Source organism: Calypte anna, chromosome 20, assembly GCF_003957555.1.
Source record: "Calypte anna isolate BGI_N300 chromosome 20, bCalAnn1_v1.p, whole genome shotgun sequence".
Classification (NCBI taxonomy): Eukaryota; Metazoa; Chordata; class Aves; order Apodiformes; family Trochilidae; genus Calypte; species Calypte anna.
Genome location: NC_044265.1, coordinates 4,787,890 through 4,798,724, shown reverse-complemented (window position 1 = coordinate 4,798,724; position 10,835 = coordinate 4,787,890).

Here is a 10,835-nt window from a genome sequence, read left to right as displayed (position 1 = left end):
TTAGTCATTTACCCAGCTTTGAGTTTCAAAAAATACCCATTGATTTTCAAGAGTGCCAGGAGGGGACCGGAGAGCCGAGCAGTTTGGAAAATCAAGTTCTAAATAATTCTAACATCTTTTCAGATGTAGCTTTCTATGGCTTCCCCTAACATTTTTGTTTTAGATAGAAGCTTACAGCATCTTGTCTGCTTATCAGTCCCAGCGGCCCTCAAGAATGGAGCAGGAAAAAGAGAAAAGTACATTTCAGGATACACTTGTGCTCCTATGCTTGCTCTGCATTCTCACTGCATGCTCTGAGCTCCAAGCAGGCAGTGAGAAAGGTCCCGGGCAGGATTGCACAAATATGTGAGGGAAATCCTCTGCCCCTGCTGAGGGAGATGCCCAAAGTCAGCTGGGGAAGTGGGAGACAGATTGCAGCCTCGTGCTGAGCAAGGCTGGCAAAGGGCAAGAGGTGCTGGTGGTTTCCTTGCCTTGTGCTGGCCAAGGGGACATTCTCTCCATGCAGCATTGCAGGGTGGGTGTAGGGTTGGCTTTAGGGACTATTTATGGTTCCAGAGGAACGCAGAGCTTGGCAGCTGCGTGTCAGCTGAGATTCCTCTGTAGGGAAATTGTTTCCATTCACACTTCTGAGTCTGCAGGCAGGTCCTGATCCTGCTTTAATGAAAACAATTCCTCGAAAGTCAAGTGCATTTTTCTGACTGGTACATGGATGTGTTATTTGATCTGCAGGGTCTGATGGATAACGCTGAGCATATGTCAGAAAGTGTGCACACGTGTGTGCCAGCTCACACACACACAGAGGAAAGGGAGACAGCATCAGATGGGAAACCCCTCATCCGTGAAAAACCCTGGGTAAGAGATGATAGTGTCCCAAAGAGACACAAAGTAATGAAGTTATGGAGAGCAGGGAAATGTTGGTATTACTTTATTAGAGTGTATTGAAGAAAGCTTGTGTGCTAGTGCTCTAAGTATTCAATAAAAAAAAAATAATACCTCTGGTTCTCACACATGGCCACTGAAGTACCAAAAAATCAATTTTAGTCATTGAATAGGGCCCTAAGGTGCAGCAAAATGGGTAAGACTCACACCAGTGCAGTAAGGAAAGCTGTACAGTATCTGGCCAAGCATTATTGCCCCTTTTCACTTCTAGTTTTGACACAGACAGCAACAGGGCTGATGGAACAGCCCTCTGCTTCCCCAGCCCTCTGTTGTTCATGGATCCTGCCAACCTCCCAGCCTCCTGGAGAAAGCCTTCAGCCTTCTCTGTGCCCAAACTCACTCAATACTGATAGATCTGGTGCAAACCCCCAGTATGGGTGCAAGAGACAAGCTGTGATGCTGTGGCTGTGCTTGGGCACTGGCACTGGGGTGGGGATGTCTCTGAAAATGTAGTCCCCCACAGTTTTAGCTCAATTTGGGGTAGTAACACCTTAAAATCATCTTTGACCAACATGGAAGCAGAGCTGTGGAGTCAGATGCATCCATAGAGAGAGCATCCCTGTGTGCTTCAGATGTGGATTGTGTTAGGGGGCTAGAAACTGGTTTTGGAACCAAATTTGAAGAGAAATGTGAATTGTCTGAAGAGAGCAAGGCTGGGCTGTGCCTTCTGGAACAGGCTGGCATTTTCCAGGAAGGTTGGTCATGAATTCAGTGTCTGTGTCAGTTCTCTGTTGTCTTTATAAGTGCTCTGAGGCACAGTGTCTGAGGCAAAAGTTATTGAATTTTCACTAAGCCCTTCCCACATGCAAAGGCTTTTTCTACTTTAATGTTCAAAAAGTCCAAGTCCCAGCCACCGTCTCTAGCATGTACCCATATCTTTGCTCCTTATAGGCTGAGGTCCAAAACCAATATGAATTAAATAAATATCCCACTGAGAGCTGCACTTTTGAAAATGGCCTTATTGCAGTGCAGATGTGTGCTATCTAAAACCAGCTTAAACTTTTTATATTTTTTATATATATTTAAATTAAGAAAATAAAATAAAATCTAAATATTATCCTGGAAGGAAGTGTGTGCACTGGTGGATGTTTGATTTTCATTTTTCTCCCAGCATGCTCTGTCCTTTCATCCTATAATAGTTATTCACTATTAATCCTTCTCAAAACCCACAGGTAGAGATGCTTATTGATAGAAGGCCAACATGTATCTCAGTTTACAAAGGCATATTAAAGGATACAAGTAACATATTTCTCTTGATGTCTTCTTATTAATGCAATTCCACTCAGAACATTTTGGCATAAGAGGCATTGCCAGATGGAAGATAAAACTTCACTTTTATGGGTATTTTACAGAAGAAAACATTTGGTTTGCATCAGTTCTAAACGAATAATATTTATTGCCCTAATGATTTGTATTTTATAAGCAGGATAACAAAATGCACTGTCGATTACTTAGTATTTTAACAAGGTTTAAAAAAAAATAAAATAAAAAAGGTCTGATAACACCAAATCATTTTAAATTATCAAGCGCTTTTAAAGCTAAACTTTAATAACCCAGAGCAATGTGTTGTTTACATAATAAAATAAATAAACAGTGACCACAGCTTGGGTGTAGTGAAAGATTCTGTCATTTGTTACCACAAATGGCAGCTCACAGCGTGCTTTGGGGAACCCAGAGTGCTGCAATCTCACACCCATCACACAGAGTCCTCGGGGCCCATCACCCACTGTGGTGGAGGGGTGGGAGGCTCAGAGCTGCTCCTGGCTGGGTTTGGGGCGTAAATCCTGCAAGACTTATCTTGCCAGGGTATCAGCATGTCTCCTGAGGTTTGTAAGGCTGATGCTGTGCTTGCAGAAGGTCCTTGGATCTTTATGAACCCATAATTCGGTTATATCCATGATGATTATTTTTCTACTTAATGCCTTCATGGGCATTAGGTCCTCAAAAATCTTCAGTGGATACAAATATGTGGCCTTGCTCCTGCAGAAGAGCCACCTCCATCCCAAGGGCAGGACCTGGCTGGAGCTCAGGGCTTCCAGAGGCAGGACCCACCCTGCCCAGCACCAGGCTCAGCTCCCTTTGATTCAAGCAAAGTGTGTTCTTTCCAGTGCTAACACAACCTCCTGGGACAGCATGTAGTGAAGATCCTCTAAAAATTAAGACCAAGGACATTAAATTATTATTAAAATTTCAAAGGATGTGGAAGAAGAAATGAATCAAGTTGATTTCAGAATATCTCCTCCTTTAGCATCTGAACCCAGAGGTCCTTGGCTGGTGCCTGGGAGGACTTGAAGATGCTCAGAGGGTCCATGACCTGTCCTGTGTCACACAGGACCTGCTGGAGGATTTGCAGTGACACCAGTGATGGCAGCACTGGGCAGTACTTAATTCCTGAGACCAATTCTGCACTGCAGAGAGTGGATGCAGATTGCCAAGACATTTTGTAGGGAAAGGGGCTGCATTATTTTCCTTTTCCTCTTTTCTGTACAATTTGAGATCTTTCTGGCCCTTTGCAGTCCCACTCATCACCAGTAATAACCAGATACACTAATTTCCAATACTGCTGAGGATTTTGAAAGAGTGCTGAGGTTCTGCTGAGTTCTCTGCAAGAGACTCTGCATGCTTTGAGACATCCTGAGGGGGCTGCTTCATTTCAGAGTTAGAACAAAATTTTGGCAAGATAATGAGCAATAGCATTCTCTTTGGCTTGTGAAGAAAGAAATATTGGCAGTCATGTTCACATTGAAGACAATCCCTTGACATTTGTAGCCCAGCTTTATGGAACCAGTGCATCAAAGGACCAAACTTTCCTGTTTTGGTGAGGTTGTGCCAGCAGATAGGGTATGAAGAGGTTCTATAGCTTGGAGTGTTTCACATGTAAGCTTGAAAAATTATTTCCATGATCCTCAGCCAAGATTTCAGAGGTGTAGTTGGTTCTTCTGGAAGTTTTATTTGACCAAGTAGGTGGACACGTGGCTCCCCTTTGAGATGACTGCTTTTCCCTATTCTCTTCTGATCAAGCATCAAGGGGTAGGTGACATTTTCCACTTTGGAAACTGGAGGGAGAGCAAAAGGAGATCTTGAACACTGGCTGTATTACAGTTCTGTTGAAATAACATCAGATTTACTCTGACATATTCCATGGGACTTAATATTGATTTTCAAATAATCTGGAATGATGTTTTTTATAAACAATTATTGGCAAAGGGAGGCGTTGTTTTTGGAAGCTCTTGCATGTACAGTAAGGCTTTATTTCTCCTTGTTTTGAAGTGTGGCTTGTCTTTTAAAAAATGCTGCTCAGGAAACATCTGCTGTCAATTAAGGAATAACACATTAAGGCATATTAAAGTGCACTCTTATTAGTGTTTCAGCAATAAAAAGAAAGGTTTTCTATTTGAATCATATGTTCTTTAACACATCTGCCAGCCATCTGAAGCTTGCAAATGTTCCTCAGTAAAAACATCTTCATAACCTTGTAAAAACTTAGTAATACATAATGTTCTGTTTTTAAAAAGATCTTTTTATGCACTGAGTTCAGGTAATTCTTAAACAGGTCACTGGGCTGATGCTGATAGTTTTAGGTAAGGACAGTGACTGCAGATGCTCTCTCCAGTCAGTCCCATTGAAGCCTGCCAGAAACTTTCATTTTTTTCATTTTTATGAAAACAGAAAAGCAGAAAACTTTTCTACAGAAAAAAAAAATAAATAAATAAAATCAGACTTTTCAGAGCAAAACAATATAAGAAAGCATTTGGGTTAGAAAAAAAATATTTGATTTGAGGTGGGGCTGTGCATTAGGCAAACAGTTTTTATGCACTGAAGTCCCCTGCTCTGTTCAGACTACACTTCCCACGACACACTGTGGGCTCTTGTTGTTTAGCAGAGCTGCTGCATCGTGTCAGACCCTGGTCAGGTACCAAACAGGTATACGGGTCACAAGGATCATCCTTACTTGAACTGCTGTGATTTCTGAGCATCAACTATCCCAAGCTCCAGAAAGGTGCATCAGATGTGAAAGCTGAAACCACTTGGTAAAAATGTTTGAAAATAATAATACAGCAACACAGAAACTAATTTTTTGCCAGGGGACTCAGTTCCCTGAGAGCACAGGTGAATATAGTACTGGGTGCTCATGTTCAGACACACAGCTGCCTCTGAATAAACTTATTAAAAGATGATGGAGTAGACCAAGAGCACATCATCTTCACCAGTTTAAAAAATCCTTGAGAAAAAGTTTATTTGACCTCAGAGAGGGTGGGAGAGAATGAAAACTACTTGGGGAAAGAATCAAACATGTTTATTGCTTTCCTCCTTACAGTAAATGCTTTAAGCACATATCCCAAAGCTGGGGAACCACTGAAGTAGCTCAGACACAGTTACTTGATTAATTTTCATACTAATCCCATGGAAGTGATCACTACTGCATGGGTCAAAGCACCAGCCAATAAGCAAAGGAGATTTCCCATTTCTGCATTTTTAAGGAGCCAGGGCTGCTGTAACTGGATGATGCAGCATCTCATGTTCAGTGATGGATCCATCTGCTTGGCTAAACAATAGAAATCTGCCTAATTAGATGCTGTTTGAGACTGACCTGCTTCTGCAGCTCCAACACCCAGATCCTCTCACTGAAGGATGATACAGTTCTTCCCTAGAAAATCACAAACCAAAGCTTGATCAAGCTGTTTTCTAACAGCAAAGGGATTGTTTATATTTTCCAGAGCTGCAGGGGGAAGTTTGCTGGAGGTTCAGTCCACAGAGGGGAAAAAAAGGAAATGTAACTCTCATTCAGAACTCACACACTAAATGCCATTTGCCCACTGGGCTTGCTCTTCATGGAGAGCTGCAAATTACCCGTTCAGCTGCCAAGCAGAAAACAAATCTAAAGAAAAATGCAAAAAAACCCCACTGTGCTTCTGAGAGGCTGGGAACTATCTGCTTACTCAAGCATGGGAAGGGAGTGTGTGGCTCACTTACTGCAGGGGGCTTAAAGGTGGGCCAGCTTCTAAACCTTCTGATCTTTCCACCAGTTCCTGTGGGATTTGAACTCCTGGGTCCTGCCTGTTGCTGCTTTTCTTTCTCAAGTAGTGAGGAAGAGCAATCAGACCTGAAACTAGAGATAGTGGATCCACAGGGATTGACTAGAGATCAGATTCAGGCTTGATATTGCCAGTTTGATAGAATTACTGCCAGGGTGATTTGAACAAATATTCCTCAGTCAAGTGAGCTTTTTTTCCCCAGGACTATTTTTCTCCAGATAACCCAGACTCTCCCAGGTGGCACTGTGGCAGTGTTTGAAAACTATTTTTCTTAAAAGGAACTTTATTTTCAATTATGCTGTAACAGCAGTAGTTGTCCACTTGACCAGTGTTCCAGAGTCTGAAACAACTTGACACACTTTGGATGCTGGAACAGCAAAATCTCAGAAAACAAACAAAACAAGAGGCAAAAGCTTCTTCACTGAATCATTTTCTCCAACAATAGAGTGCTTGGGACAAAACACATCATGACCAGAGGAAAGTACAGTTCTGTTTGTGCAGAAGAGGATGAGACCTAGATCCAAAAGTCTAGGATGGATGCTAACAGGCACAGCAGTGTGAAAAGATTTCTTTTTTTTGGAGGTGTGTTATGAAAAAGCCAATTTAGGAAGCTTTCCTAAGTTTCAAGTCCCTGCTCAGCAACATATTTCTTGTGTGATCTAGAACAAATAATGAGGCTCAGCCCCTCAGTGTTCTTGGTCTTCATGGGTGGAGCATCTCAATGCACACCACCAGCAAGCCTCAATTCTCCATCTCAAAAGCAAGGAAAACCTAACTTCCTTTAGAGACTATCCTACAGAAAAGCATGCTGCAGTGAGATGCTGATATTTCATGGGACAAAGACCTGTAGAAATATCTTGGGTGATATCTTCTGCTGAGAGATGGATGCTGCTCTCAGGTGTGCCTGCAGCATCTTTTCTAATGGCCTCAGAAGAACCTTCACTCCCTCCCTCCCAGAAATGTAGTGGAGAGACTCATAATCCTGAGTTCTTACCCTGAAAGCTCTGCTGATGCTTTTCATTTTCAAAGTTTGCAGCCACCATTATCCCTTAACAAACCTTGATGTCCATGCCTGGAAGGCTTTGCCAGGAGGAGGCAGTCACTCCAGTATCTCAGCTCTCCTTCAGCTGCCCTGCCAGTGATGAATACTGGTTAATTACAAATCCAGAATTTCTGTCGTTTCTCTCAGCATGGCTTCTATTGGGGAAGATTAAACAGCAGCCAAACATTACTGAATTACCTTTTAAATCCTATTATTTCAACGTGATTAACTTCTCTTCTTTTCATTTAGCTGTAAGCAAAATCTTGTTTACAAGGCAAAAAAATGCATTTGCTATAATATCAGCAATAATAATAAAAATGAACATCACAGGGAAATAATTTATGTGTAAACCAGCATAAAAATGTCATTGATGCATGAGTTTCCTCTTCAATTAATAAAAAGGAGGAAATATTTAAAAACAATTTATCAAGGAAATACATACAGTTCATATATCATGCACTCACAAAGACTGGGCTGGTATCCATTCCACAAATAGCAGTGTGACCCAGGCTGTTGGGCACATGCTGGATTCTTTTGTGTGCCCTAATTTGAAGTAGCAGCCTAGGACAAGACTTTGACTTTGTACCAACTGAAGAGCCCGGGTCAAAATCCAGATAAAAGCATATTCTGCTAAAATAGGTAACATTTAGTGCTGGTTGTAAAACTCCAAATCAATAAATAAACACATCTGCCAGTGGTTCTGTTTTCATTATCTGCTTTGCACTGAGGGCAATCTATTCATAAAGCATAAAATATCTGTTCTGTGTATGATGGAGCTAAGTTTCCAAATGGTCCCAAGTTTAACATAAATAAGACATGAGCATCTTGCAATTGTCATTTTGAACAGTGTTACCCCAAAAATGAAGAGTTAAAATAAATCCAAAGGGGTGAGGTGGGATGGGACTCTCCTACTAGTCCTAGCTCTACAGAGTGGATCAAGATGAAGGAAGATTCTGAAGGCACAGTCAGTGTCATCACAAAGATGTCAGAACATATCTTTGGCTGCTCCTGCTCTGTTTTGGCTACCAGAGAGCATTATGCTTCCCATTCTTGGTCTTTGTGAAAATGTATCTCAATCATACATCACACAGACCTCTGGGCAGATCACCTAGTTCAAAGTTGATGCAGTTTTGCTGACATCAACAGAATTATCCAGATTTACACAGTGGGAAACCTGGCATTGGAAAACCAGGTGTCTTTGGAGTCAAATATGGGATGAAACTCACAGAAGCTTCATTCTTGAAGAAAAGTGATAAAAAGATGTCATTGTCATCAAGCTGAACTTTTAATGGATTAGCAGTTAATTTTTTTCTTCTATTTTGTCTTACAGATAACTGAACTTCAAGAGATGGAGAGGAATGAGAGATAACCAGAACTAACCAGGTAAGATTAAGTGCACCAGTTAATGTTATTCTGCCAGCATGTTTCTGTAGAAACTTGGTAACAAAGTGAAATTCCAACTGAAAAGCCTGAAAAGGGAATAAATTCAGATGTCAGGGTTTGCAGAACACATGCTGCTAGCTCATAAACAAAGGTTGTGTAACTCTATGGCATTTGCCACTCAAAATAAACAACAAGCAACTCTACAGCCCTTCTGACAACCAATTGCAATATGACTCCAGATCTGGGTGTGCTGGTTAAAGGCAGAAACATAATTTGTCTCCTTGTCATTTTTCATGTTTTTTGGAATTGTCCCCAGGTAAGTGTGTGTGAAATTATAATTGCTGGAAAATGATAGTCTGTAAAAGCTTTTGCAGCCTTCCCGATGATGTGTTTGGCCTTAGGACTCAACCACAGAAAAAACTTGTCCTCTGTAGACTATTAGGTGTTGTACAAGGGTATTCCCCCTCTCCCCTGCCCTGGAGGGGAAGGAGGACTTAGAGCTACATGTTAGGGTTTTTTTCTTTTTCTTTTTTTTCTGTTGTTGTAACTCAGAGGCTGAAGGTATGAATAATTAGGCACAAAGCACAGGAAAGTCATGCAAGATGCAATAGGAGGTCTGTGCATTATTCCTGCCTGCTTCCCCATTCCCTACACCATGAACAGTGAACGAAGTGCTTGGCAACAGCTGCTGTGAAGTGCCTGAAAATCCAGTTGGATTTTTGTACCCAAAAGGAGCAAAGGACACTTCTGACTAGAAAAATGAGCACAAAGGCCATCAGAAATGAAGCTGCTCTCCTGGAGCTGGTACTTTCCTTGTGTTCTCCCCCAGCCTGAGCAATGCGGGCTCCTGGAAGCTGCAGGTGGAGGGAAGTGCTGCTGCACATAGATGGGATGGCTCTGAGGAGGTGTCAGAAACCTGATAGTTTCTGTTTGCTGAAGCTACTTGTTCACTCCCTTGTGGCTAACACGTTTCCGGGAATACTTAGAGCCCAGCTCCTAGGGAGCCTTCCCATCCCACTGGGGAACAAAAGAAAAAAGCAGAAAAACAAAAAGGAGAAAACTGGTGTGATATTAAGCAGGACTTTGCATCTAGAGTGGAGGGAGAGAAATCATCTCTGTAATTCTCCTACATCTCCAGTAGCTGTCAGTTCAGACAGGCTCCCTGACACCCCCAGAGCAATCCTGCAAGAGGAGATGATGCTCAGCAGGGTTAACCTCAGGCTTTGCTGCCTGCTCAGACCTCTGCTCCACCAGGATGCTGTTTCAGCCACAGCTGAGCTGGTGAGCTTAAATCTCCCAGCAAAGAGAAACCCTCAGCTAGCCTTGGCTAGCCCTCAGTTCCCCTCTCTTCCCTGGCTCACTGGGACCAGCTGATACAGTTAAATTCTCTTTTTTTAGGTACTGCAACCTCCTTGTGTGCATTTAACTGAGTGAACCCAGTGCACATGCCTGTTGCAGATGGATTGCATGGGCAGTGCCCTGTCCTGTTGCCACACTCTCAGACAAAAATCTCTTTCAGATTTCTCCAGCCACTAGCAAACCCCTAGACCTCCTTATCTTACATTTATCTGTTATTTTTGTCCTTGCTCCAGTCTTCAAGAAATGAAGATACAGGTTTCACCATGGCCCCAGGGCTGCTCTGTGGTTTCTCCTGGTACATCTGGATGCTGCTGAGTTGCTCTCTAATGAAAGCATCATCAAGGAGTGTGGCTAGGGCAGGGGGATGGAGTTGACTGTTGAGGCAGGAGGATGTCAAAAGATTTTTTGTGGAGAGAAAGGGACATGGCACAAAGCATTTCTCCTGCTCCTTCCTTAAGTCTGGGTCCCACCTGCCTACTCAAGTCTCACCTGAGCTGTTTTCTGCAGCTGTATATGGATCTTCTTTTGTGGTACAGCAAACAACAGCATTTACAGATTAGAAATTACTCAGGCTTCCACTTGACAGTTTAAACTGGACCAGGATAGAAAAGCAAAGTCACTGCTGCTTGTTTTGTGTCCAGCCAGTCTGTGTATCAATACTTCAAACAAGCAGCTTTCAGCTCCTGGAGTGGGAATACCAATCCTTCCCCCTGAAAATGCTAAAGCATTTCTTTCCTTCCAAGCCTTTTTCTGGCCAGAAGTTTTAAAAGTGGCATTAAATTTTGCTGGCCAAGGAAGGCACCTGTCCCAGGGCAGTTATTTTTAGAGGCAGAGCTGACATCCAATACAGTAGCCCAAGTTATAAAATTTGGCGAGCATCATCTTGCTGTGAGTTATGTTTTGCTTCAGCATGATTAACTGTAGTTAAAAAATGAGCTTTGAGGGCATATAAACAGGAGATCAGAAGGGTTGCTTGGAAGCATAAATCACACAAGTATTAAATGGGAAAGTACATCCAAATGGGTACTTGTTTGCTCAAAGCTATTTAAATTAAGGAAAATATCATCCTTTCTCAA